General features: G+C 54.4%; 38 non-coding genes across 38 annotated transcripts; 30 read left to right on the top strand and 8 right to left on the bottom strand.

Moving 5' to 3' along the window:
- The first annotated feature begins 295 nt into the window (after nucleotides 1–295).
- trnam-cau (transfer RNA methionine (anticodon CAU)) lies at nucleotides 296–368 on the top strand. Its single transcript has one exon. It is a non-coding gene; the product is annotated as a tRNA-Met (tRNA).
- Nucleotides 369–893: 525 nt separating this feature from the next.
- trnaa-agc (transfer RNA alanine (anticodon AGC)) lies at nucleotides 894–966 on the top strand. The gene has a single exon. It is a non-coding gene; the product is annotated as a tRNA-Ala (tRNA).
- A 733-nt stretch (nucleotides 967–1699) lies between these two features.
- Nucleotides 1700–1771, bottom strand: trnap-cgg (transfer RNA proline (anticodon CGG)). Its single transcript has one exon. It is a non-coding gene; the product is annotated as a tRNA-Pro (tRNA).
- Nucleotides 1772–1960: 189 nt separating this feature from the next.
- trnaa-ugc (transfer RNA alanine (anticodon UGC)) lies at nucleotides 1961–2033 on the top strand. The gene has a single exon. It is a non-coding gene; the product is annotated as a tRNA-Ala (tRNA).
- A 404-nt stretch (nucleotides 2034–2437) lies between these two features.
- On the top strand, nucleotides 2438–2510 carry trnam-cau (transfer RNA methionine (anticodon CAU)). The gene has a single exon. It is a non-coding gene; the product is annotated as a tRNA-Met (tRNA).
- Nucleotides 2511–4107: 1597 nt separating this feature from the next.
- trnaa-ugc (transfer RNA alanine (anticodon UGC)) lies at nucleotides 4108–4180 on the top strand. The gene has a single exon. It is a non-coding gene; the product is annotated as a tRNA-Ala (tRNA).
- Nucleotides 4181–4521: 341 nt separating this feature from the next.
- Nucleotides 4522–4594, top strand: trnam-cau (transfer RNA methionine (anticodon CAU)). The gene has a single exon. It is a non-coding gene; the product is annotated as a tRNA-Met (tRNA).
- A 525-nt stretch (nucleotides 4595–5119) lies between these two features.
- Nucleotides 5120–5192, top strand: trnaa-agc (transfer RNA alanine (anticodon AGC)). The gene has a single exon. It is a non-coding gene; the product is annotated as a tRNA-Ala (tRNA).
- Nucleotides 5193–5930: 738 nt separating this feature from the next.
- trnap-ugg (transfer RNA proline (anticodon UGG)) lies at nucleotides 5931–6002 on the bottom strand. The gene has a single exon. It is a non-coding gene; the product is annotated as a tRNA-Pro (tRNA).
- A 189-nt stretch (nucleotides 6003–6191) lies between these two features.
- On the top strand, nucleotides 6192–6264 carry trnaa-ugc (transfer RNA alanine (anticodon UGC)). The gene has a single exon. It is a non-coding gene; the product is annotated as a tRNA-Ala (tRNA).
- Nucleotides 6265–6667: 403 nt separating this feature from the next.
- On the top strand, nucleotides 6668–6740 carry trnam-cau (transfer RNA methionine (anticodon CAU)). The gene has a single exon. It is a non-coding gene; the product is annotated as a tRNA-Met (tRNA).
- Nucleotides 6741–7265: 525 nt separating this feature from the next.
- On the top strand, nucleotides 7266–7338 carry trnaa-agc (transfer RNA alanine (anticodon AGC)). The gene has a single exon. It is a non-coding gene; the product is annotated as a tRNA-Ala (tRNA).
- A 738-nt stretch (nucleotides 7339–8076) lies between these two features.
- On the bottom strand, nucleotides 8077–8148 carry trnap-ugg (transfer RNA proline (anticodon UGG)). The gene has a single exon. It is a non-coding gene; the product is annotated as a tRNA-Pro (tRNA).
- Nucleotides 8149–8337: 189 nt separating this feature from the next.
- Nucleotides 8338–8410, top strand: trnaa-ugc (transfer RNA alanine (anticodon UGC)). Its single transcript has one exon. It is a non-coding gene; the product is annotated as a tRNA-Ala (tRNA).
- Nucleotides 8411–8813: 403 nt separating this feature from the next.
- trnam-cau (transfer RNA methionine (anticodon CAU)) lies at nucleotides 8814–8886 on the top strand. Its single transcript has one exon. It is a non-coding gene; the product is annotated as a tRNA-Met (tRNA).
- A 525-nt stretch (nucleotides 8887–9411) lies between these two features.
- Nucleotides 9412–9484, top strand: trnaa-agc (transfer RNA alanine (anticodon AGC)). The gene has a single exon. It is a non-coding gene; the product is annotated as a tRNA-Ala (tRNA).
- A 738-nt stretch (nucleotides 9485–10222) lies between these two features.
- On the bottom strand, nucleotides 10223–10294 carry trnap-ugg (transfer RNA proline (anticodon UGG)). Its single transcript has one exon. It is a non-coding gene; the product is annotated as a tRNA-Pro (tRNA).
- Nucleotides 10295–10483: 189 nt separating this feature from the next.
- trnaa-ugc (transfer RNA alanine (anticodon UGC)) lies at nucleotides 10484–10556 on the top strand. The gene has a single exon. It is a non-coding gene; the product is annotated as a tRNA-Ala (tRNA).
- Nucleotides 10557–10959: 403 nt separating this feature from the next.
- On the top strand, nucleotides 10960–11032 carry trnam-cau (transfer RNA methionine (anticodon CAU)). Its single transcript has one exon. It is a non-coding gene; the product is annotated as a tRNA-Met (tRNA).
- Nucleotides 11033–11557: 525 nt separating this feature from the next.
- Nucleotides 11558–11630, top strand: trnaa-agc (transfer RNA alanine (anticodon AGC)). The gene has a single exon. It is a non-coding gene; the product is annotated as a tRNA-Ala (tRNA).
- A 738-nt stretch (nucleotides 11631–12368) lies between these two features.
- On the bottom strand, nucleotides 12369–12440 carry trnap-ugg (transfer RNA proline (anticodon UGG)). Its single transcript has one exon. It is a non-coding gene; the product is annotated as a tRNA-Pro (tRNA).
- Nucleotides 12441–12629: 189 nt separating this feature from the next.
- On the top strand, nucleotides 12630–12702 carry trnaa-ugc (transfer RNA alanine (anticodon UGC)). The gene has a single exon. It is a non-coding gene; the product is annotated as a tRNA-Ala (tRNA).
- A 403-nt stretch (nucleotides 12703–13105) lies between these two features.
- On the top strand, nucleotides 13106–13178 carry trnam-cau (transfer RNA methionine (anticodon CAU)). Its single transcript has one exon. It is a non-coding gene; the product is annotated as a tRNA-Met (tRNA).
- A 525-nt stretch (nucleotides 13179–13703) lies between these two features.
- On the top strand, nucleotides 13704–13776 carry trnaa-agc (transfer RNA alanine (anticodon AGC)). Its single transcript has one exon. It is a non-coding gene; the product is annotated as a tRNA-Ala (tRNA).
- A 738-nt stretch (nucleotides 13777–14514) lies between these two features.
- On the bottom strand, nucleotides 14515–14586 carry trnap-ugg (transfer RNA proline (anticodon UGG)). Its single transcript has one exon. It is a non-coding gene; the product is annotated as a tRNA-Pro (tRNA).
- A 189-nt stretch (nucleotides 14587–14775) lies between these two features.
- Nucleotides 14776–14848, top strand: trnaa-ugc (transfer RNA alanine (anticodon UGC)). The gene has a single exon. It is a non-coding gene; the product is annotated as a tRNA-Ala (tRNA).
- A 403-nt stretch (nucleotides 14849–15251) lies between these two features.
- Nucleotides 15252–15324, top strand: trnam-cau (transfer RNA methionine (anticodon CAU)). The gene has a single exon. It is a non-coding gene; the product is annotated as a tRNA-Met (tRNA).
- A 525-nt stretch (nucleotides 15325–15849) lies between these two features.
- On the top strand, nucleotides 15850–15922 carry trnaa-agc (transfer RNA alanine (anticodon AGC)). The gene has a single exon. It is a non-coding gene; the product is annotated as a tRNA-Ala (tRNA).
- Nucleotides 15923–16660: 738 nt separating this feature from the next.
- On the bottom strand, nucleotides 16661–16732 carry trnap-cgg (transfer RNA proline (anticodon CGG)). The gene has a single exon. It is a non-coding gene; the product is annotated as a tRNA-Pro (tRNA).
- A 189-nt stretch (nucleotides 16733–16921) lies between these two features.
- Nucleotides 16922–16994, top strand: trnaa-ugc (transfer RNA alanine (anticodon UGC)). Its single transcript has one exon. It is a non-coding gene; the product is annotated as a tRNA-Ala (tRNA).
- A 403-nt stretch (nucleotides 16995–17397) lies between these two features.
- Nucleotides 17398–17470, top strand: trnam-cau (transfer RNA methionine (anticodon CAU)). Its single transcript has one exon. It is a non-coding gene; the product is annotated as a tRNA-Met (tRNA).
- A 525-nt stretch (nucleotides 17471–17995) lies between these two features.
- trnaa-agc (transfer RNA alanine (anticodon AGC)) lies at nucleotides 17996–18068 on the top strand. The gene has a single exon. It is a non-coding gene; the product is annotated as a tRNA-Ala (tRNA).
- A 1471-nt stretch (nucleotides 18069–19539) lies between these two features.
- trnam-cau (transfer RNA methionine (anticodon CAU)) lies at nucleotides 19540–19612 on the top strand. The gene has a single exon. It is a non-coding gene; the product is annotated as a tRNA-Met (tRNA).
- Nucleotides 19613–20137: 525 nt separating this feature from the next.
- On the top strand, nucleotides 20138–20210 carry trnaa-agc (transfer RNA alanine (anticodon AGC)). The gene has a single exon. It is a non-coding gene; the product is annotated as a tRNA-Ala (tRNA).
- Nucleotides 20211–20948: 738 nt separating this feature from the next.
- trnap-cgg (transfer RNA proline (anticodon CGG)) lies at nucleotides 20949–21020 on the bottom strand. Its single transcript has one exon. It is a non-coding gene; the product is annotated as a tRNA-Pro (tRNA).
- A 189-nt stretch (nucleotides 21021–21209) lies between these two features.
- On the top strand, nucleotides 21210–21282 carry trnaa-ugc (transfer RNA alanine (anticodon UGC)). The gene has a single exon. It is a non-coding gene; the product is annotated as a tRNA-Ala (tRNA).
- Nucleotides 21283–21685: 403 nt separating this feature from the next.
- trnam-cau (transfer RNA methionine (anticodon CAU)) lies at nucleotides 21686–21758 on the top strand. Its single transcript has one exon. It is a non-coding gene; the product is annotated as a tRNA-Met (tRNA).
- Nucleotides 21759–23827: 2069 nt separating this feature from the next.
- On the top strand, nucleotides 23828–23900 carry trnam-cau (transfer RNA methionine (anticodon CAU)). Its single transcript has one exon. It is a non-coding gene; the product is annotated as a tRNA-Met (tRNA).
- Nucleotides 23901–24223: the final 323 nt, after the last annotated feature.

Below are 24223 nucleotides of genomic sequence, written 5' to 3'. Positions count from 1 at the left end.
GGCTTAAGTGCGTCTCCGCCACTCTCTCTTGACACTTCATGTCAGCATGTCAGAGGTCCCAGTGATGTTTTTAATGGCTGAGTGAGGCCACGATGCTGACGCAGAGAGGCCATTTCAGCCAGAGAGACTTGTGCTAGGTGAGCTGTGAAAGACAGACTCGCGACAGAAACAAACCCCAAAAGTCTCGGTGAGATCAAAAGGCAAACACAACACCCAGCAGAGGGCGTCGCAAGATTAGGGACCAGGCGTCTGAAATCCGTGTGAGGCAATCTTTCTGGCCGGCACACCGCAGCTGGCCTCGTTGGCGCAGCAGGTAGCGCGTCAGTCTCATAATCTGAAGGTCGTGAGTTCGATCCTCACACGGGGCAGGGCCGCTTGCTCTCTTGCTCTTTTCAGACACTGGCAGCAACTATTCGCTCAGAACCACCTCTGCTTGCCTACCACCTGGAAAGCGTCACCTTTACACGGGAGAGGAGCAAAGCCGCACCCCTTTCCTACATAACATTCACATTCACAATTAAGTCCAGAAATTTGCCCTAACTTTCGCTGGCGCTGCTGTCAGCCTGCCCCTGTTGCCGAAGAAAGGCTCACACAGCGTCATGACAGTTGCAAAACAATGTTCCACACTCCGTAAGCAACAACTTCAGTGTTTCAAGTCACCCGATATGCCGAGAGTCAAAGGAGCGCAAAACACGAAGCGTCAAAAGACAAGATAACTTGATGGAAAGAGCATTGAACTGAGGAGCACCAAAGTTCAGCTCGTACAATAGGCAACGAAGCTCCCGGCGTCTTCATCGCACTTGAAAGGACTGCCTTGCAGACCAAGGGCAGCGGGCAGTGCCCGGTAAGAGGGGCAGAGGCGGTAAGACATGATGCCGAGACACCTGAAGCGAGGGGGATTAGCTCAAATGGTAGAGCGCTCGCTTAGCATGCGAGAGGTAGCGGGATCGATGCCCGCATCCTCCAGGTCCGAGTCTGGAGCTCTGGGAGCCGGGTGCTCTCCTTTAGCCTCTGCGACTTCTGATAGGTTCTCCTCCGCTGAACGTCTTCAGCTGTCAAGCATTGAAGGGCCACGCCTCCTTCCCCGCCTCAGTCTGCACTGAGTGCGTCTCCGGCATTTTCTCGTCCAATTTGGCAGCTTAGCAAATGAAAAGTATATCCGAGCGAAAACAGTGCTGAGGATACTCTCACGAATCCTTAGAAGACGTGCGTTTGATCAACGATTGCTAAACATTCACATTCGAGCCATCGAGCTCATAGTTTTCCTTTAAATATTGAAAGCTGTCAGCGAGCACATCACGCTCTGCGGGACGCCCCGTATTTTGAGTACTTCAACAGAAAGAAGAGCAGACAGCTCCATAAATATGCGAGGCGCAGAGAGCGAAAGGCGAGCCCCGCACACGTTTCGGTGGCTGAGAGGGGGCAGTTTTTGCTTCTGCATTTCTCAAGTAATGACGCATGACAACAAGCGTTCGCGGTGCTCATTTACGACATAGTGGTGAGGGGTTTTCAGGACGTGTTCTCTTGAACGAGCAACGAGGTTGCCGCCTTGGACAGCTGACTGCACGCTGTCATTGTGCCACGTGATGAGGATTGACCAGGCTCCTTCAGTCATCAGTCACCTTCCATCGTTTGCCGTAAGCAGACGCTGCGAGGTGATGTGGATATCAGTTCCCAGGAGTGTGGCAGAGGAGGAAAAGGGCTCGTCCGGGATTTGAACCCGGGACCTCTCGCACCCGAAGCGAGAATCATACGCCTAGACCAACGAGCCACAGCGACTCTTCAGCTTTTGTGTTGTCAGCGAGCTGGAGGACGGGGGGAGGCGTCATTCGCTCGTCCCGTCAGACCTTCATCAATAAGTCAAGAAAGCCGACTGCCTTGCAGGCGAAGGGCAGTGGACGGCGCCCGGTAAGAGGGGAACAAGCGGCACAAGGCGACGCCGAGGGGGAAGGCACAGCGAGGGGGATTAGCTCACATGGTAGAGCGCTCGCTTTGCATGCGAGAGGTAGCGGGATCGATGCCCGCATCCTCCAGGTGTACACTGAGAGCTCGGTGTGCCGAAAGGTGTCCTTTAGCCTGTGTTCGCGCCTTGCGCCGAGAGTGAAGCGTTTAGCAGCCACGCCCCCTTTTCATCTGCTCTCTGGCTTAAGTGCGTCTCCGCCACTCTCTCTTGACACTTCATGTCAGCATGTCAGAGGTCCCAGTGATGTTTTTAATGGCTGAGTGAGGCCACGATGCTGACGCAGAGAGGCCATTTCAGCCAGAGAGACTTGTGCTAGGTGAGCTGTGAAAGACAGACTCGCGACAGAAACAAACCCCAAAAGTCTCGGTGAGATCAAAAGGCAAACACAACACCCAGCAGAGGGCGTCGCAAGATTAGGGACCAGGCGTCTGAAATCCGTGTGAGGCAATCTTTCTGGCCGGCACACCGCAGCTGGCCTCGTTGGCGCAGCAGGTAGCGCGTCAGTCTCATAATCTGAAGGTCGTGAGTTCGATCCTCACACGGGGCAGGGCCGCTTGCTCTCTTGCTCTTTTCAGACACTGGCAGCAACTATTCGCTCAGAACCACCTCTGCTTGCCTACCACCTGGAAAGCGTCACCTTTACACGGGAGAGGAGCAAAGCCGCACCCCTTTCCTACATAACATTCACATTCACAATTAAGTCCAGAAATTTGCCCTAACTTTCGCTGGCGCTGCTGTCAGCCTGCCCCTGTTGCCGAAGAAAGGCTCACACAGCGTCATGACAGTTGCAAAACAATGTTCCACACTCCGTAAGCAACAACTTCAGTGTTTCAAGTCACCCGATATGCCGAGAGTCAAAGGAGCGCAAAACACGAAGCGTCAAAAGACAAGATGACTTGATGGAAAGAGCATTGAACTGAGGAGCACCAAAGTTCAGCTCGTACAATAGGCAACGAAGCTCCCGGCGTCTTCATCGCACTTGAAAGGACTGCCTTGCAGACCAAGGGCAGCGGGCAGTGCCCGGTAAGAGGGGCAGAGGCGGTAAGACATGATGCCGAGACACCTGAAGCGAGGGGGATTAGCTCAAATGGTAGAGCGCTCGCTTAGCATGCGAGAGATAGCGGGATCGATGTCCGCATCCTCCAGGTCCGAGTCTGGAGCTCTGGGAGCCGGGTGCTCTCCTTTAGCCTCTGCGACTTCTGATAGGTTCTCCTCCGCTGAACGTCCTTCAGCTGTCAAGCATTGAAGGGCCACGCCTCCTTCCCCGCCTCAGTCTGCACTGAGTGCGTCTCCGGCATTTTCTCGTCCAATTTGGCAGCTTAGCAAATGAAAAGTATATCCGAGCGAAAACAGTGCTGAGGATACTCTCACGAATCCTTAGAAGACGTGCGTTTGATCAACGATTGCTAAACATTCACATTCGAGCCATCGAGCTCATAGTTTTCCTTTAAAAATTGAAAGCTGTCAGCGAGCACATCACGCTCTGCGGGACGCCCCGTATTTTGAGTACTTCAACAGAAAGAAGAGCAGACAGCTCCATAAATATGCGAGGCGCAGAGAGCGAAAGGCGAGCCCCGCACACGTTTCGGTGGCTGAGAGGGGGCAGTTTTTGCTTCTGCATTTCTCAAGTAATGACGCATGACAACAAGCGTTCGCGGTGCTCATTTACGACATAGTGGTGAGGGGTTTTCAGGACGTGTTCTCTTGAACGAGCAACGAGGTTGCCGCCTTGGACAGCTGACTGCACGCTGTCATTGTGCCACGTGATGAGGATTGACCAGGCTCCTTCAGTCATCAGTCACCTTCCATCGTTTGCCGTAAGCAGACGCTGCGAGGTGATGTGGATATCAGTTCCCAGAATCGAGTGTGGCAGAGGAGGAAAAGGGCTCGTTCGGGATTTGAACCCGGGACCTCTCGCACCCAAAGCGAGAATCATACGCCTAGACCAACGAGCCACAGCGACTCTTCCGCTTTTGTGTTGTCAGCGAGCTGGAGGACGGGGGGAGGCGTCATTCGCTCGTCCCGTCAGACCTTCATCAATAAGTCAAGAAAGCCGACTGCCTTGCAGGCGAAGGGCAGTGGACGGCGCCCGGTAAGAGGGGAACAAGCGGCACAAGGCGACGCCGAGGGGGAAGGCACAGCGAGGGGGATTAGCTCACATGGTAGAGCGCTCGCTTTGCATGCGAGAGGTAGCGGGATCGATGCCCGCATCCTCCAGGTGTACGCTGAGAGCTCGGTGTGCCGAAAGGTGTCCTTTAGCCTGTGTTCGCGCCTTGCGCCGAGAGTGAAGCGTTTAGCAGCCACGCCCCCTTTTCATCTGCTCTCTGGATGTTTTTAATGGCTGAGTGAGGCCACGATGCTGACGCAGAGAGGCCATTTCAGCCAGAGAGACTTGTGCTAGGTGAGCTGTGAAAGACAGACTCGCGACAGAAACAAACCCCAAAAGTCTCGGTGAGATCAAAAGGCAACACAACACCCAGCAGAGGGCGTCGCAAGATTAGGGACCAGGCGTCTGAAATCCGTGTGAGGCAATCTTTCTGGCCGGCACGCCGCAGCTGGCCTCGTTGGCGCAGCAGGTAGCGCGTCAGTCTCATAATCTGAAGGTCGTGAGTTCGATCCTCACACGGGGCAGGGCCGCTTGCTCTCTTGCTCTTTTCAGACACTGGCAGCAACTATTCGCTCAGAACCACCTCTGCTTGCCTACCACCTGGAAAGCGTCACCTTTACACGGGAGAGGAGCAAAGCCGCACCCCTTTCCTACATAACATTCACATTCACAATTAAGTCCAGAAATTTGCCCTGACTTTCGCTGGCGCTGCTGTCAGCCTGCCCCTGTTGCCGAAGAAAGGCTCACACAGCGTCATGACAGTTGCAAAACAATGTTCCACACTCCGTAAGCAACAACTTCAGTGTTTCAAGTCACCCGATATGCCGAGAGTCAAAGGAGCGCAAAACACGAAGCGTCAAAAGACAAGATGACTTGATGGAAAGAGCATTGAACTGAGGAGCACCAAAGTTCAGCTCGTACAATAGGCAACGAAGCTCCCGGCGTCTTCATCGCACTTGAAAGGACTGCCTTGCAGACCAAGGGCAGCGGGCGGTGCCCGGTAAGAGGGGCAGAGGCGGTAAGACATGATGCCGAGACGCTTGAAGCGAGGGGGGTTAGCTCAAATGGTAGAGCGCTCGCTTAGCATGCGAGAGGTAGCGGGATCGATGCCCGCATCCTCCAGGTCCGAGTCTGGAGCTCTGGGAGCCGGGTGCTCTCCTTTAGCCTCTGCGACTTCTGATAGGTTCTCCTCCGCTGAACGTCCTTCAGCTGTCAAGCATTGAAGGGCCACGCCTCCTTCCCCGCCTCAGTCTGCACTGAGTGCGTCTCCGGCATTTTCTCGTCCAATTTGGCAGCTTAGCAAATGAAAAGTATATCCGAGCGAAAACAGTGCTGAGGATACTCTCACGAATCCTTAGAAGACGTGCGTTTGATCAACGATTGCTAAACATTCACATTCGAGCCATCGAGCTCATAGTTTTCCTTTAAAAATTGAAAGCTGTCAGCGAGCACATCACGCTCTGCGGGACGCCCCGTATTTTGAGTACTTCAACAGAAAGAAGAGCAGACAGCTCCATAAATATGCGAGGCGCAGAGAGCGAAAGGCGAGCCCCGCACACGTTTCGGTGGCTGAGAGGGGGCAGTTTTTGCTTCTGCATTTCTCAAGTAATGACGCATGACAACAAGCGTTCGCGGTGCTCATTTACGACATAGTGGTGAGGGGTTTTCAGGACGTGTTCTCTTGAACGAGCAACGAGGTTGCCGCCTTGGACAGCTGACTGCACGCTGTCATTGTGCCACGTGATGAGGATTGACCAGGCTCCTTCAGTCATCAGTCACCTTCCATCGTTTGCCGTAAGCAGACGCTGCGAGGTGATGTGGATATCAGTTCCCAGAATCGAGTGTGGCAGAGGAGGAAAAGGGCTCATCCGGGATTTGAACCCGGGACCTCTCGCACCCAAAGCGAGAATCATACGCCTAGACCAACGAGCCACAGCGACTCTTCCGCTTTTGTGTTGTCAGCGAGCTGGAGGACGGGGGGAGGCGTCATTCGCTCGTCCCGTCAGACCTTCATCAATAAGTCAAGAAAGCCGACTGCCTTGCAGGCGAAGGGCAGTGGACGGCGCCCGGTAAGAGGGGAACAAGCGGCACAAGGCGACGCCGAGGGGGAAGGCACAGCGAGGGGGATTAGCTCACATGGTAGAGCGCTCGCTTTGCATGCGAGAGGTAGCGGGATCGATGCCCGCATCCTCCAGGTGTACGCTGAGAGCTCGGTGTGCCGAAAGGTGTCCTTTAGCCTGTGTTCGCGCCTTGCGCCGAGAGTGAAGCGTTTAGCAGCCACGCCCCCTTTTCATCTGCTCTCTGGCTTAAGTGCGTCTCCGCCACTCTCTCTTGACACTTCATGTCAGCATGTCAGAGGTCCCAGTGATGTTTTTAATGGCTGAGTGAGGCCACGATGCTGACGCAGAGAGGCCATTTCAGCCAGAGAGACTTGTGCTAGGTGAGCTGTGAAAGACAGACTCGCGACAGAAACAAACCCCAAAAGTCTCGGTGAGATCAAAAGGCAACACAACACCCAGCAGAGGGCGTCGCAAGATTAGGGACCAGGCGTCTGAAATTCGTGTGAGGCAATCTTTCTGGTCGGCACGCCGCAGCTGGCCTCGTTGGCGCAGCAGGTAGCGCGTCAGTCTCATAATCTGAAGGTCGTGAGTTCGATCCTCACACGGGGCAGGGCCGCTTGCTCTCTTGCTCTTTTCAGACACTGGCAGCAACTATTCGCTCAGAACCACCTCTGCTTGCCTACCACCTGGAAAGCGTCACCTTTACACGGGAGAGGAGCAAAGCCGCACCCCTTTCCTACATAACATTCACATTCACAATTAAGTCCAGAAATTTGCCCTAACTTTCGCTGGCGCTGCTGTCAGCCTGCCCCTGTTGCCGAAGAAAGGCTCACACAGCGTCATGACAGTTGCAAAACAATGTTCCACACTCCGTAAGCAACAACTTCAGTGTTTCAAGTCACCCGATATGCCGAGAGTCAAAGGAGCGCAAAACACGAAGCGTCAAAAGACAAGATGACTTGATGGAAAGAGCACTGAACTGAGGAGCACCAAAGTTCAGCTCGTACAATAGGCAACGAAGCTCCCGGCGTCTTCATCGCACTTGAAAGGACTGCCTTGCAGACCAAGGGCAGCGGGTGGTGTCCGGTAAGAGGGGCAGAGGCGGTAAGACATGATGCCGAGACACCTGAAGCGAGGGGGGTTAGCTCAAATGGTAGAGCGCTCGCTTAGCATGCGAGAGGTAGCGGGATCGATGCCCGCATCCTCCAGGTCCGAGTCTGGAGCTCTGGGAGCCGGGTGCTCTCCTTTAGCCTCTGCGACTTCTGATAGGTTCTCCTCCGCTGAACGTCCTTCAGCTGTCAAGCATTGAAGGGCCACGCCTCCTTCCCCGCCTCAGTCTGCACTGAGTGCGTCTCCGGCATTTTCTCGTCCAATTTGGCAGCTTAGCAAATGAAAAGTATATCCGAGCGAAAACAGTGCTGAGGATACTCTCACGAATCCTTAGAAGACGTGCGTTTGATCAACGATTGCTAAACATTCACATTCGAGCCATCGAGCTCATAGTTTTCCTTTAAAAATTGAAAGCTGTCAGCGAGCACATCACGCTCTGCGGGACGCCCCGTATTTTGAGTACTTCAACAGAAAGAAGAGCAGACAGCTCCATAAATATGCGAGGCGCAGAGAGCGAAAGGCGAGCCCCGCACACGTTTCGGTGGCTGAGAGGGGGCAGTTTTTGCTTCTGCATTTCTCAAGTAATGACGCATGACAACAAGCGTTCGCGGTGCTCATTTACGACATAGTGGTGAGGGGTTTTCAGGACGTGTTCTCTTGAACGAGCAACGAGGTTGCCGCCTTGGACAGCTGACTGCACGCTGTCATTGTGCCACGTGATGAGGATTGACCAGGCTCCTTCAGTCATCAGTCACCTTCCATCGTTTGCCGTAAGCAGACGCTGCGAGGTGATGTGGATATCAGTTCCCAGAATCGAGTGTGGCAGAGGAGGAAAAGGGCTCATCCGGGATTTGAACCCGGGACCTCTCGCACCCAAAGCGAGAATCATACGCCTAGACCAACGAGCCACAGCGACTCTTCCGCTTTTGTGTTGTCAGCGAGCTGGAGGACGGGGGGAGGCGTCATTCGCTCGTCCCGTCAGACCTTCATCAATAAGTCAAGAAAGCCGACTGCCTTGCAGGCGAAGGGCAGTGGACGGCGCCCGGTAAGAGGGGAACAAGCGGCACAAGGCGACGCCGAGGGGGAAGGCACAGCGAGGGGGATTAGCTCACATGGTAGAGCGCTCGCTTTGCATGCGAGAGGTAGCGGGATCGATGCCCGCATCCTCCAGGTGTACGCTGAGAGCTCGGTGTGCCGAAAGGTGTCCTTTACCCTGTGTTCGCGCCTTGCGCCGAGAGTGAAGCGTTTAGCAGCCACGCCCCCTTTTCATCTGCTCTCTGGCTTAAGTGCGTCTCCGCCACTCTCTCTTGACACTTCATGTCAGCATGTCAGAGGTCCCAGTGATGTTTTTAATGGCTGAGTGAGGCCACGATGCTGACGCAGAGAGGCCATTTCAGCCAGAGAGACTTGTGCTAGGTGAGCTGTGAAAGACAGACTCGCGACAGAAACAAACCCCAAAAGTCTCGGTGAGATCAAAAGGCAACACAACACCCAGCAGAGGGCGTCGCAAGATTAGGGACCAGGCGTCTGAAATTCGTGTGAGGCAATCTTTCTGGTCGGCACGCCGCAGCTGGCCTCGTTGGCGCAGCAGGTAGCGCGTCAGTCTCATAATCTGAAGGTCGTGAGTTCGATCCTCACACGGGGCAGGGCCGCTTGCTCTCTTGCTCTTTTCAGACACTGGCAGCAACTATTCGCTCAGAACCACCTCTGCTTGCCTACCACCTGGAAAGCGTCACCTTTACACGGGAGAGGAGCAAAGCCGCACCCCTTTCCTACATAACATTCACATTCACAATTAAGTCCAGAAATTTGCCCTAACTTTCGCTGGCGCTGCTGTCAGCCTGCCCCTGTTGCCGAAGAAAGGCTCACACAGCGTCATGACAGTTGCAAAACAATGTTCCACACTCCGTAAGCAACAACTTCAGTGTTTCAAGTCACCCGATATGCCGAGAGTCAAAGGAGCGCAAAACACGAAGCGTCAAAAGACAAGATGACTTGATGGAAAGAGCACTGAACTGAGGAGCACCAAAGTTCAGCTCGTACAATAGGCAACGAAGCTCCCGGCGTCTTCATCGCACTTGAAAGGACTGCCTTGCAGACCAAGGGCAGCGGGTGGTGTCCGGTAAGAGGGGCAGAGGCGGTAAGACATGATGCCGAGACGCCTGAAGCGAGGGGGGTTAGCTCAAATGGTAGAGCGCTCGCTTAGCATGCGAGAGGTAGCGGGATCGATGCCCGCATCCTCCAGGTCCGAGTCTGGAGCTCTGGGAGCCGGGTGCTCTCCTTTAGCCTCTGCGACTTCTGATAGGTTCTCCTCCGCTGAACGTCCTTCAGCTGTCAAGCATTGAAGGGCCACGCCTCCTTCCCCGCCTCAGTCTGCACTGAGTGCGTCTCCGGCATTTTCTCGTCCAATTTGGCAGCTTAGCAAATGAAAAGTATATCCGAGCGAAAACAGTGCTGAGGATACTCTCACGAATCCTTAGAAGACGTGCGTTTGATCAACGATTGCTAAACATTCACATTCGAGCCATCGAGCTCATAGTTTTCCTTTAAAAATTGAAAGCTGTCAGCGAGCACATCACGCTCTGCGGGACGCCCCGTATTTTGAGTACTTCAACAGAAAGAAGAGCAGACAGCTCCATAAATATGCGAGGCGCAGAGAGCGAAAGGCGAGCCCCGCACACGTTTCGGTGGCTGAGAGGGGGCAGTTTTTGCTTCTGCATTTCTCAAGTAATGACGCATGACAACAAGCGTTCGCGGTGCTCATTTACGACATAGTGGTGAGGGGTTTTCAGGACGTGTTCTCTTGAACGAGCAACGAGGTTGCCGCCTTGGACAGCTGACTGCACGCTGTCATTGTGCCACGTGATGAGGATTGACCAGGCTCCTTCAGTCATCAGTCACCTTCCATCGTTTGCCGTAAGCAGACGCTGCGAGGTGATGTGGATATCAGTTCCCAGAATCGAGTGTGGCAGAGGAGGAAAAGGGCTCATCCGGGATTTGAACCCGGGACCTCTCGCACCCAAAGCGAGAATCATACGCCTAGACCAACGAGCCACAGCGACTCTTCCGCTTTTGTGTTGTCAGCGAGCTGGAGGACGGGGGGAGGCGTCATTCGCTCGTCCCGTCAGACCTTCATCAATAAGTCAAGAAAGCCGACTGCCTTGCAGGCGAAGGGCAGTGGACGGCGCCCGGTAAGAGGGGAACAAGCGGCACAAGGCGACGCCGAGGGGGAAGGCACAGCGAGGGGGATTAGCTCACATGGTAGAGCGCTCGCTTTGCATGCGAGAGGTAGCGGGATCGATGCCCGCATCCTCCAGGTGTACGCTGAGAGCTCGGTGTGCCGAAAGGTGTCCTTTAGCCTGTGTTCGCGCCTTGCGCCGAGAGTGAAGCGTTTAGCAGCCACGCCCCCTTTTCATCTGCTCTCTGGCTTAAGTGCGTCTCCGCCACTCTCTCTTGACACTTCATGTCAGCATGTCAGAGGTCCCAGTGATGTTTTTAATGGCTGAGTGAGGCCACGATGCTGACGCAGAGAGGCCATTTCAGCCAGAGAGACTTGTGCTAGGTGAGCTGTGAAAGACAGACTCGCGACAGAAACAAACCCCAAAAGTCTCGGTGAGATCAAAAGGCAACACAACACCCAGCAGAGGGCGTCGCAAGATTAGGGACCAGGCGTCTGAAATTCGTGTGAGGCAATCTTTCTGGTCGGCACGCCGCAGCTGGCCTCGTTGGCGCAGCAGGTAGCGCGTCAGTCTCATAATCTGAAGGTCGTGAGTTCGATCCTCACACGGGGCAGGGCCGCTTGCTCTCTTGCTCTTTTCAGACACTGGCAGCAACTATTCGCTCAGAACCACCTCTGCTTGCCTACCACCTGGAAAGCGTCACCTTTACACGGGAGAGGAGCAAAGCCGCACCCCTTTCCTACATAACATTCACATTCACAATTAAGTCCAGAAATTTGCCCTAACTTTCGCTGGCGCTGCTGTCAGCCTGCCCCTGTTGCCGAAGAAAGGCTCACACAGCGTCATGACAGTTGCAAAACAATGTTCCACACTCCGTAAGCAACAACTTCAGTGTTTCAAGTCACCCGATATGCCGAGAGTCAAAGGAGCGCAAAACACGAAGCGTCAAAAGACAAGATGACTTGATGGAAAGAGCACTGAACTGAGGAGCACCAAAGTTCAGCTCGTACAATAGGCAACGAAGCTCCCGGCGTCTTCATCGCACTTGAAAGGACTGCCTTGCAGACCAAGGGCAGCGGGTGGTGTCCGGTAAGAGGGGCAGAGGCGGTAAGACATGATGCCGAGACACCTGAAGCGAGGGGGGTTAGCTCAAATGGTAGAGCGCTCGCTTAGCATGCGAGAGGTAGCGGGATCGATGCCCGCATCCTCCAGGTCCGAGTCTGGAGCTCTGGGAGCCGGGTGCTCTCCTTTAGCCTCTGCGACTTCTGATAGGTTCTCCTCCGCTGAACGTCCTTCAGCTGTCAAGCATTGAAGGGCCACGCCTCCTTCCCCGCCTCAGTCTGCACTGAGTGCGTCTCCGGCATTTTCTCGTCCAATTTGGCAGCTTAGCAAATGAAAAGTATATCCGAGCGAAAACAGTGCTGAGGATACTCTCACGAATCCTTAGAAGACGTGCGTTTGATCAACGATTGCTAAACATTCACATTCGAGCCATCGAGCTCATAGTTTTCCTTTAAAAATTGAAAGCTGTCAGCGAGCACATCACGCTCTGCGGGACGCCCCGTATTTTGAGTACTTCAACAGAAAGAAGAGCAGACAGCTCCATAAATATGCGAGGCGCAGAGAGCGAAAGGCGAGCCCCGCACACGTTTCGGTGGCTGAGAGGGGGCAGTTTTTGCTTCTGCATTTCTCAAGTAATGACGCATGACAACAAGCGTTCGCGGTGCTCATTTACGACATAGTGGTGAGGGGTTTTCAGGACGTGTTCTCTTGAACGAGCAACGAGGTTGCCGCCTTGGACAGCTGACTGCACGCTGTCATTGTGCCACGTGATGAGGATTGACCAGGCTCCTTCAGTCATCAGTCACCTTCCATCGTTTGCCGTAAGCAGACGCTGCGAGGTGATGTGGATATCAGTTCCCAGAATCGAGTGTGGCAGAGGAGGAAAAGGGCTCATCCGGGATTTGAACCCGGGACCTCTCGCACCCAAAGCGAGAATCATACGCCTAGACCAACGAGCCACAGCGACTCTTCCGCTTTTGTGTTGTCAGCGAGCTGGAGGACGGGGGGAGGCGTCATTCGCTCGTCCCGTCAGACCTTCATCAATAAGTCAAGAAAGCCGACTGCCTTGCAGGCGAAGGGCAGTGGACGGCGCCCGGTAAGAGGGGAACAAGCGGCACAAGGCGACGCCGAGGGGGAAGGCACAGCGAGGGGGATTAGCTCACATGGTAGAGCGCTCGCTTTGCATGCGAGAGGTAGCGGGATCGATGCCCGCATCCTCCAGGTGTACGCTGAGAGCTCGGTGTGCCGAAAGGTGTCCTTTAGCCTGTGTTCGCGCCTTGCGCCGAGAGTGAAGCGTTTAGCAGCCACGCCCCCTTTTCATCTGCTCTCTGGCTTAAGTGCGTCTCCGCCACTCTCTCTTGACACTTCATGTCAGCATGTCAGAGGTCCCAGTGATGTTTTTAATGGCTGAGTGAGGCCACGATGCTGACGCAGAGAGGCCATTTCAGCCAGAGAGACTTGTGCTAGGTGAGCTGTGAAAGACAGACTCGCGACAGAAACAAACCCCAAAAGTCTCGGTGAGATCAAAAGGCAACACAACACCCAGCAGAGGGCGTCGCAAGATTAGGGACCAGGCGTCTGAAATTCGTGTGAGGCAATCTTTCTGGTCGGCACGCCGCAGCTGGCCTCGTTGGCGCAGCAGGTAGCGCGTCAGTCTCATAATCTGAAGGTCGTGAGTTCGATCCTCACACGGGGCAGGGCCGCTTGCTCTCTTGCTCTTTTCAGACACTGGCAGCAACTATTCGCTCAGAACCACCTCTGCTTGCCTACCACCTGGAAAGCGTCACCTTTACACGGGAGAGGAGCAAAGCCGCACCCCTTTCCTACATAACATTCACATTCACAATTAAGTCCAGAAATTTGCCCTAACTTTCGCTGGCGCTGCTGTCAGCCTGCCCCTGTTGCCGAAGAAAGGCTCACACAGCGTCATGACAGTTGCAAAACAATGTTCCACACTCCGTAAGCAACAACTTCAGTGTTTCAAGTCACCCGATATGCCGAGAGTCAAAGGAGCGCAAAACACGAAGCGTCAAAAGACAAGATGACTTGATGGAAAGAGCACTGAACTGAGGAGCACCAAAGTTCAGCTCGTACAATAGGCAACGAAGCTCCCGGCGTCTTCATCGCACTTGAAAGGACTGCCTTGCAGACCAAGGGCAGCGGGTGGTGTCCGGTAAGAGGGGCAGAGGCGGTAAGACATGATGCCGAGACACCTGAAGCGAGGGGGGTTAGCTCAAATGGTAGAGCGCTCGCTTAGCATGCGAGAGGTAGCGGGATCGATGCCCGCATCCTCCAGGTCCGAGTCTGGAGCTCTGGGAGCCGGGTGCTCTCCTTTAGCCTCTGCGACTTCTGATAGGTTCTCCTCCGCTGAACGTCCTTCAGCTGTCAAGCATTGAAGGGCCACGCCTCCTTCCCCGCCTCAGTCTGCACTGAGTGCGTCTCCGGCATTTTCTCGTCCAATTTGGCAGCTTAGCAAATGAAAAGTATATCCGAGCGAAAACAGTGCTGAGGATACTCTCACGAATCCTTAGAAGACGTGCGTTTGATCAACGATTGCTAAACATTCACATTCGAGCCATCGAGCTCATAGTTTTCCTTTAAAAATTGAAAGCTGTCAGCGAGCACATCACGCTCTGCGGGACGCCCCGTATTTTGAGTACTTCAACAGAAAGAAGAGCAGACAGCTCCATAAATATGCGAGGCGCAGAGAGCGAAAGGCGAGCCCCGCACACGTTTCGGTGGCTGAGAGGGGGCAGTTTTTGCTTCTGCATTTCTCAAGTAATGACGCATGACAACAAGCGTTCGCGGTGCTCATTTACGACATAGTGGTGAGGGGTTTTCAGGACGTGTTCTCTTGAACGAGCAACGAGGTTGCCGCCTTGGACAGCTGACTGCACGCTGTCATTGTGCCACGTGATGAGGATTGACCAGGCTCCTTCAGTCATCAGTCACCTTCCATCGTTTGCCGTAAGCAGACGCTGCGAGGTGATGTGGATATCAGTTCCCAGAATCGAGTGTGGCAGAGGAGGAAAAGGGCTCATCCGGGATTTGAACCCGGGACCTCTCGCACCCAAAGCGAGAATCATACGCCTAGACCAACGAGCCACAGCGACTCTTCCGCTTTTGTGTTGTCAGCGAGCTGGAGGACGGGGGGAGGCGTCATTCGCTCGTCCCGTCAGACCTTCATCAATAAGTCAAGAAAGCCGACTGCCTTGCAGGCGAAGGGCAGTGGACGGCGCCCGGTAAGAGGGGAACAAGCGGCACAAGGCGACGCCGAGGGGGAAGGCACAGCGAGGGGGATTAGCTCACATGGTAGAGCGCTCGCTTTGCATGCGAGAGGTAGCGGGATCGATGCCCGCATCCTCCAGGTGTACGCTGAGAGCTCGGTGTGCCGAAAGGTGTCCTTTACCCTGTGTTCGCGCCTTGCGCCGAGAGTGAAGCGTTTAGCAGCCACGCCCCCTTTTCATCTGCTCTCTGGCTTAAGTGCGTCTCCGCCACTCTCTCTTGACACTTCATGTCAGCATGTCAGAGGTCCCAGTGATGTTTTTAATGGCTGAGTGAGGCCACGATGCTGACGCAGAGAGGCCATTTCAGCCAGAGAGACTTGTGCTAGGTGAGCTGTGAAAGACAGACTCGCGACAGAAACAAACCCCAAAAGTCTCGGTGAGATCAAAAGGCAACACAACACCCAGCAGAGGGCGTCGCAAGATTAGGGACCAGGCGTCTGAAATTCGTGTGAGGCAATCTTTCTGGTCGGCACGCCGCAGCTGGCCTCGTTGGCGCAGCAGGTAGCGCGTCAGTCTCATAATCTGAAGGTCGTGAGTTCGATCCTCACACGGGGCAGGGCCGCTTGCTCTCTTGCTCTTTTCAGACACTGGCAGCAACTATTCGCTCAGAACCACCTCTGCTTGCCTACCACCTGGAAAGCGTCACCTTTACACGGGAGAGGAGCAAAGCCGCACCCCTTTCCTACATAACATTCACATTCACAATTAAGTCCAGAAATTTGCCCTAACTTTCGCTGGCGCTGCTGTCAGCCTGCCCCTGTTGCCGAAGAAAGGCTCACACAGCGTCATGACAGTTGCAAAACAATGTTCCACACTCCGTAAGCAACAACTTCAGTGTTTCAAGTCACCCGATATGCCGAGAGTCAAAGGAGCGCAAAACACGAAGCGTCAAAAGACAAGATGACTTGATGGAAAGAGCACTGAACTGAGGAGCACCAAAGTTCAGCTCGTACAATAGGCAACGAAGCTCCCGGCGTCTTCATCGCACTTGAAAGGACTGCCTTGCAGACCAAGGGCAGCGGGTGGTGTCCGGTAAGAGGGGCAGAGGCGGTAAGACATGATGCCGAGACACCTGAAGCGAGGGGGGTTAGCTCAAATGGTAGAGCGCTCGCTTAGCATGCGAGAGGTAGCGGGATCGATGCCCGCATCCTCCAGGTCCGAGTCTGGAGCTCTGGGAGCCGGGTGCTCTCCTTTAGCCTCTGCGACTTCTGATAGGTTCTCCTCCGCTGAACGTCCTTCAGCTGTCAAGCATTGAAGGGCCACGCCTCCTTCCCCGCCTCAGTCTGCACTGAGTGCGTCTCCGGCATTTTCTCGTCCAATTTGGCAGCTTAGCAAATGAAAAGTATATCCGAGCGAAAACAGTGCTGAGGATACTCTCACGAATCCTTAGAAGACGTGCGTTTGATCAACGATTGCTAAACATTCACATTCGAGCCATCGAGCTCATAGTTTTCCTTTAAAAATTGAAAGCTGTCAGCGAGCACATCACGCTCTGCGGGACGCCCCGTATTTTGAGTACTTCAACAGAAAGAAGAGCAGACAGCTCCATAAATATGCGAGGCGCAGAGAGCGAAAGGCGAGCCCCGCACACGTTTCGGTGGCTGAGAGGGGGCAGTTTTTGCTTCTGCATTTCTCAAGTAATGACGCATGACAACAAGCGTTCGGGGTGCTCATTTACGACATAGTGGTGAGGGGTTTTCAGGACGTGTTCTCTTGAACGAGCAACGAGGTTGCCGCCTTGGACAGCTGACTGCACGCTGTCATTGTGCCACGTGATGAGGATTGACCAGGCTCCTTCAGTCATCAGTCACCTTCCATCGTTTGCCGTAAGCAGACGCTGCGAGGTGATGTGGATATCAGTTCCCAGAATCGAGTGTGGCAGAGGAGGAAAAGGGCTCGTCCGGGATTTGAACCCGGGACCTCTCGCACCCGAAGCGAGAATCATACGCCTAGACCAACGAGCCACAGCGACTCTTCCGCTTTTGTGTTGTCAGCGAGCTGGAGGACGGGTGGAGGCGTCATTCGCTCGTCCCGTCAGACCTTCATCAATAAGTCAAGAAAGCCGACTGCCTTGCAGGCGAAGGGCAGTGGACGGCGCCCGGTAAGAGGGGAACAAGCGGCACAAGGCGACGCCGAGGGGGAAGGCACAGCGAGGGGGATTAGCTCACATGGTAGAGCGCTCGCTTTGCATGCGAGAGGTAGCGGGATCGATGCCCGCATCCTCCAGGTGTACGCTGAGAGCTCGGTGTGCCGAAAGGTGTCCTTTAGCCTGTGTTCGCGCCTTGCGCCGAGAGTGAAGCGTTTAGCAGCCACGCCCCCTTTTCATCTGCTCTCTGGCTTAAGTGCGTCTCCGCCACTCTCTCTTGACACTTCATGTCAGCATGTCAGAGGTCCCAGTGATGTTTTTAATGGCTGAGTGAGGCCACGATGCTGACGCAGAGAGGCCATTTCAGCCAGAGAGACTTGTGCTAGGTGAGCTGTGAAAGACAGACTCGCGACAGAAACAAACCCCAAAAGTCTCGGTGAGATCAAAAGGCAACACAACACCCAGCAGAGGGCGTCGCAAGATTAGGGACCAGGCGTCTGAAATTCGTGTGAGGCAATCTTTCTGGCCGGCACGCCGCAGCTGGCCTCGTTGGCGCAGCAGGTAGCGCGTCAGTCTCATAATCTGAAGGTCGTGAGTTCGATCCTCACACGGGGCAGGGCCGCTTGCTCTCTTGCTCTTTTCAGACACTGGCAGCAACTATTCGCTCAGAACCACCTCTGCTTGCCTACCACCTGGAAAGCGTCACCTTTACACGGGAGAGGAGCAAAGCCGCACCCCTTTCCTACATAACATTCACATTCACAATTAAGTCCAGAAATTTGCCCTAACTTTCGCTGGCGCTGCTGTCAGCCTGCCCCTGTTGCCGAAGAAAGGCTCACACAGCGTCATGACAGTTGCAAAACAATGTTCCACACTCCGTAAGCAACAACTTCAGTGTTTCAAGTCACCCGATATGCCGAGAGTCAAAGGAGCGCAAAACACGAAGCGTCAAAAGACAAGATGACTTGATGGAAAGAGCATTGAACTGAGGAGCACCAAAGTTCAGCTCGTACAATAGGCAACGAAGCTCCCGGCGTCTTCATCGCACTTGAAAGGACTGCCTTGCAGACCAAGGGCAGCGGGTGGTGTCCGGTAAGAGGGGCAGAGGCGGTAAGACATGATGCCGAGACACCTGAAGCGAGGGGGGTTAGCTCAAATGGTAGAGCGCTCGCTTAGCATGCGAGAGGTAGCGGGATCGATGCCCGCATCCTCCAGGTCCGAGTCTGGAGCTCTGAGAGCCGGGTGCTCTCCTTTAGCCTCTGCGACTTCTGATAGGTTCTCCTCCGCTGAACGTCCTTCAGCTGTCAAGCATTGAAGGGCCACGCCTCCTTCCCCGCCTCAGTCTGCACTGAGTGCGTCTCCGGCATTTTCTCGTCCAATTTGGCAGCTTAGCAAATGAAAAGTATATCCGAGCGAAAACAGTGCTGAGGATACTCTCACGAATCCTTAGAAGACGTGCGTTTGATCAACGATTGCTAAACATTCACATTCGAGCCATCGAGCTCATAGTTTTCCTTTAAATATTGAAAGCTGTCAGCGAGCACATCACGCTCTGCGGGACGCCCCGTATTTTGAGTACTTCAACAGAAAGAAGAGCAGACAGCTCCATAAATATGCGAGGCGCAGAGAGCGAAAGGCGAGCCCCGCACACGTTTCGGTGGCTGAGAGGGGGCAGTTTTTGCTTCTGCATTTCTCAAGTAATGACGCATGACAACAAGCGTTCGGGGTGCTCATTTACGACATTGTGGTGAGGGGTTTTCAGGACGTGTTCTCTTGAACGAGCAACGAGGTTGCCGCCTTGGACAGCTGACTGCACGCTGTCATTGTGCCACGTGATGAGGATTGACCAGGCTCCTTCAGTCATCAGTCACCTTCCATCGTTTGCCGTAAGCAGACGCTGCGAGGTGATGTGGATATCAGTTCCCAGGAGTGTGGCAGAGGAGGAAAAGGGCTCGTCCGGGATTTGAACCCGGGACCTCTAGCACCCGAAGCGAGAATCATACGCCTAGACCAACGAGCCACAGCGACTCTTCCGCTTTTGTGTTGTCAGCGAGCTGGAGGACGGGGGGAGGCGTCATTCGCTCGTCCCGTCAGACCTTCATCAATAAGTCAAGAAAGCCGACTGCCTTGCAGGCGAAGGGCAGTGGACGGCGCCCGGTAAGAGGGGAACAAGCGGCACAAGGCGACGCCGAGGGGAAAGGCGCAGCGAGGGGGTTTAGCTCACATGGTAGAGCGCTCGCTTTGCATGCGAGAGGTAGCGGGATCGATGCCCGCATCCTCCAGGTGTACGCTGAGAGCTCGGTGTGCCGAAAGGTGTCCTTTAGCCTGTGTTCGCGCCTTGCGCCGAGAGTGAAGCGTTTAGCAGCCACGCCCCCTTTTCATCTTCTCTCTGGCTTAAGTGCGTCTCCGCCACTCTCTCTTGACACTTCATGTCAGCATGTCAGAGGTCCCAGTGATGTTTTTAATGGCTGAGTGAGGCCACGATGCTGACGCAGAGAGGCCATTTCAGCCAAAGAGACTTGTGCTAGGTGAGCTGTGAAAGACAGACTCGCGACAGAAACAAACCCCAAAAGTCTCGGTGAGATCAAAAGGCAACACAACACCCAGCAGAGGGCGTCGCAAGATTAGGGACCAGGCGTCTGAAATCCGTGTGAGGCAATCTTTCTGGCCGGCACGCCGCAGCTGGCCTCGTTGGCGCAGCAGGTAGCGCGTCAGTCTCATAATCTGAAGGTCGTGAGTTCGATCCTCACACGGGGCAGGGCCTCTTGCTCTCTTGCTCTTTTCAGACACTGGCAGCAACTATTCGCTCAGAACCACCTCTGCTTGCCTACCACCTGGAAAGCGTCACCTTTACGCGGGAGAGGAGCAAAGCCGCACCCCTTTCCTACATAACATTCACATTCACAATTAAATCCAGAAATTTGCCCTAACTTTCGCTGGCGCTGCTGTCAGCCTGCCCCTGTTGCCGAAGAAAGGCTCACACAGCGTCATGACAGTTGCAAAACAATGTTCCACACTCCGTAAGCAACAACTTCAGTGTTTCAAGTCACCCGATATGCCGAGAGTCAAAGGAGCGCAAAACACGAAGCGTCAAAAGACAAGATGACTTGATGGAAAGAGCATTGAACTGAGGAGCACCAAAGTTCAGCTCGTACAATAGGCAACGAAGCTCCCGGCGTCTTCATCGCACTTGAAAGGACTGCCTTGCAGACCAAGGGCAGCGGGTGGTGTCCGGTAAGAGGGGCAGAGGCGGTAAGACATGATGCCGAGACGCCTGAAGCGAGGGGGATTAGCTCAAATGGTAGAGCGCTCGCTTAGCATGCGAGAGGTAGCGGGATCGATGCCCGCATCCTCCAGGTCCGAGTCTGGAGCTCTGGGAGCCGGGTGCTCTCCTTTAGCCTCTGCGACTTCTGATAGGTTCTCCTCCGCTGAACGTCCTTCAGCTGTCAAGCATTGAAGGGCCACGCCTCCTTCCCCGCCTCAGTCTGCACTGAGTGCGTCTCCGGCATTTTCTCGTCCAATTTGGCAGCTTAGCAAATGAAAAGTATATCCGAGCGAAAACAGTGCTGAGGATACTCTCACGAATCCTTAGAAGACGTGCGTTTGATCAACGATTGCTAAACATTCACATTCGAGCCATCGAGCTCATAGTTTTCCTTGAAATATTGAAAGCTGTCAGCGAGCACATCACGCTCTGCGGGACGCCCCGTATTTTGAGTACTTCAACAGAAAGAAGAGCAGACAGCTCCATAAATATGCGAGGCGCAGAGAGCGAAAGGCGAGCCCCGCACACGTTTCGGTGGCTGAGAGGGGGCAGTTTTTGCTTCTGCATTTCTCAAGTAATGACGCATGACAACAAGCGTTCGCGGTGCTCATTTACGACATAGTGGTGAGGGGTTTTCAGGACGTGTTCTCTTGAACGAGCAACGAGGTTGCCGCCTTGGACAGCTGACTGCACGCTGTCATTGTGCCACGTGATGAGGATTGACCAGGCTCCTTCAGTCATCAGTCACCTTCCATCGTTTGCCGTAAGCAGACGCTGCGAGGTGATGTGGATATCAGTTCCCAGAATCGAGTGTGGCAGAGGAGGAAAAGGGCTCGTCCGGGATTTGAACCCGGGACCTCTCGCACCCGAAGCGAGAATCATACGCCTAGACCAACGAGCCACAGCGACTCTTCCGCTTTTGTGTTGTCAGCGAGCTGGAGGACGGGTGGAGGCGTCATTCGCTCGTCCCGTCAGACCTTCATCAATAAGTCAAGAAAGCCGACTGCCTTGCAGGCGAAGGGCAGTGGACGGCGCCCGGTAAGAGGGGAACAAGCGGCACAAGGCGACGCCGAGGGGGAAGGCACAGCGAGGGGGATTAGCTCACATGGTAGAGCGCTCGCTTTGCATGCGAGAGGTAGCGGGATCGATGCCCGCATCCTCCAGGTGTACGCTGAGAGCTCGGTGTGCCGAAAGGTGTCCTTTAGCCTGTGTTCGCGCCTTGCGCCGAGAGTGAAGCGTTTAGCAGCCACGCCCCCTTTTCATCTGCTCTCTGGCTTAAGTGCGTCTCCGCCACTCTCTCTTGACACTTCATGTCAGCATGTCAGAGGTCCCAGTGATGTTTTTAATGGCTGAGTGAGGCCACGATGCTGACGCAGAGAGGCCATTTCAGCCAGAGAGACTTGTGCTAGGTGAGCTGTGAAAGACAGACTCGCGACAGAAACAAACCCCAAAAGTCTCGGTGAGATCAAAAGGCAACACAACACCCAGCAGAGGGCGTCGCAAGATTAGGGACCAGGCGTCTGAAATCCGTGTGAGGCAATCTTTCTGGCCGGCACGCCGCAGCTGGCCTCGTTGGCGCAGCAGGTAGCGCGTCAGTCTCATAATCTGAAGGTCGTGAGTTCGATCCTCACACGGGGCAGGGCCGCTTGCTCTCTTGCTCTTTTCAGAAACTGGCAGCAACTATTCGCTCAGAACCACCTCTGCTTGCCTACCACCTGGAAAGCGTCACCTTTACACGGGAGAGGAGCAAAGCCGCACCCCTTTCCTACATAACATTCACATTCACAATTAAGTCCAGAAATTTGCCCTAACTTTCGCTGGCGCTGCTGTCAGCCTGCCCCTGTTGCCGAAGAAAGGCTCACACAGCGTCATGACAGTTGCAAAACAATGTTCCACACTCCGTAAGCAACAACTTCAGTGTTTCAAGTCACCCGATATGCCGAGAGTCAAAGGAGCGCAAAACACGAAGCGTCAAAAGACAAGATGACTTGATGGAAAGAGCATTGAACTGAGGAGCACCAAAGTTCAGCTCGTACAATAGACAACGAAGCTCCCGGCGTCTTCATCGCACTTGAAAGGACTGCCTTGCAGACCAAGGGCAGCGGGCGGTGCCCGGTAAGAGGGGCAGAGGCGGTAAGACATGATGCCGAGACACTTGAAGCGAGGGGGGTTAGCTCAAATGGTAGAGCGCTCGCTTAGCATGCGAGAGGTAGCGGGATCGATGCCCGCAACCTCCAGGTCCGAGTCTGGAGCTCTGGGAGCCGGGTGCTCTCCTTTAGCCTCTGCGACTTCTGATAGGTTCTCCTCCGCTGAACGTCCTTCAGCTGTCAAGCATTGAAGGGCCACGCCTCCTTCCCCGCCTCAGTCTGCACTGAGTGCGTCTCCGGCATTTTCTCGTCCAATTTGGCAGCTTAGCAAATGAAAAGTATATCCGAGCGAAAACAGTGCTGAGGATACTCTCACGAATCCTTAGAAGACGTGCGTTTGATCAACGATTGCTAAACATTCACATTCGAGCCATCGAGCTCATAGTTTTCCTTTAAATATTGAAAGCTGTCAGCGAGCACATCACGCTCTGCGGGACGCCCCGTATTTTGAGTACTTCAACAGAAAGAAGAGCAGACAGCTCCATAAATATGCGAGGCGCAGAGAGCGAAAGGCGAGCCCCGCACACGTTTCGGTGGCTGAGAGGGGGCAGTTTTTGCTTCTGCATTTCTCAAGTAATGACGCATGACAACAAGCGTTCGGGGTGCTCATTTACGACATTGTGGTGAGGGGTTTTCAGGACGTGTTCTCTTGAACGAGCAACGAGGTTGCCGCCTTGGACAGCTGACTGCACGCTGTCATTGTGCCACGTGATGAGGATTGACCAGGCTCCTTCAGTCATCAGTCACCTTCCATCGTTTGCCGTAAGCAGACGCTGCGAGGTGATGTGGATATCAGTTCCCAGGAGTGTGGCAGAGGAGGAAAAGGGCTCGTCCGGGATTTGAACCCGGGACCTCTAGCACCCGAAGCGAGAATCATACGCCTAGACCAACGAGCCACAGCGACTCTTCCGCTTTTGTGTTGTCAGCGAGCTGGAGGACGGGGGGAGGCGTCATTCGCTCGTCCCGTCAGACCTTCATCAATAAGTCAAGAAAGCCGACTGCCTTGCAGGCGAAGGGCAGTGGACGGCGCCCGGTAAGAGGGGAACAAGCGGCACAAGGCGACGCCGAGGGGAAAGGCGCAGCGAGGGGGTTTAGCTCACATGGTAGAGCGCTCGCTTTGCATGCGAGAGGTAGCGGGATCGATGCCCGCATCCTCCAGGTGTACGCTGAGAGCTCGGTGTGCCGAAAGGTGTCCTTTAGCCTGTGTTCGCGCCTTGCGCCGAGAGTGAAGCGTTTAGCAGCCACGCCCCCTTTTCATCTTCTCTCTGGCTTAAGTGCGTCTCCGCCACTCTCTCTTGACACTTCATGTCAGCATGTCAGAGGTCCCAGTGATGTTTTTAATGGCTGAGTGAGGCCACGATGCTGACGCAGAGAGGCCATTTCAGCCAAAGAGACTTGTGCTAGGTGAGCTGTGAAAGACAGACTCGCGACAGAAACAAACCCCAAAAGTCTCGGTGAGATCAAAAGGCAACACAACACCCAGCAGAGGGCGTCGCAAGATTAGGGACCAGGCGTCTGAAATCCGTGTGAGGCAATCTTTCTGGCCGGCACGCCGCAGCTGGCCTCGTTGGCGCAGCAGGTAGCGCGTCAGTCTCATAATCTGAAGGTCGTGAGTTCGATCCTCACACGGGGCAGGGCCTCTTGCTCTCTTGCTCTTTTCAGACACTGGCAGCAACTATTCGCTCAGAACCACCTCTGCTTGCCTACCACCTGGAAAGCGTCACCTTTACGCGGGAGAGGAGCAAAGCCGCACCCCTTTCCTACATAACATTCACATTCACAATTAAATCCAGAAATTTGCCCTAACTTTCGCTGGCGCTGCTGTCAGCCTGCCCCTGTTGCCGAAGAAAGGCTCACACAGCGTCATGACAGTTGCAAAACAATGTTCCACACTCCGTAAGCAACAACTTCAGTGTTTCAAGTCACCCGATATGCCGAGAGTCAAAGGAGCGCAAAA

This window comes from Atractosteus spatula, chromosome 5, assembly GCF_055471065.1.
Source record: "Atractosteus spatula isolate fAtrSpa1 chromosome 5, fAtrSpa1.hap1, whole genome shotgun sequence".
Classification (NCBI taxonomy): Eukaryota; Metazoa; Chordata; class Actinopteri; order Semionotiformes; family Lepisosteidae; genus Atractosteus; species Atractosteus spatula.
This window is presented reverse-complemented; position numbering and strand designations above follow the sequence as displayed.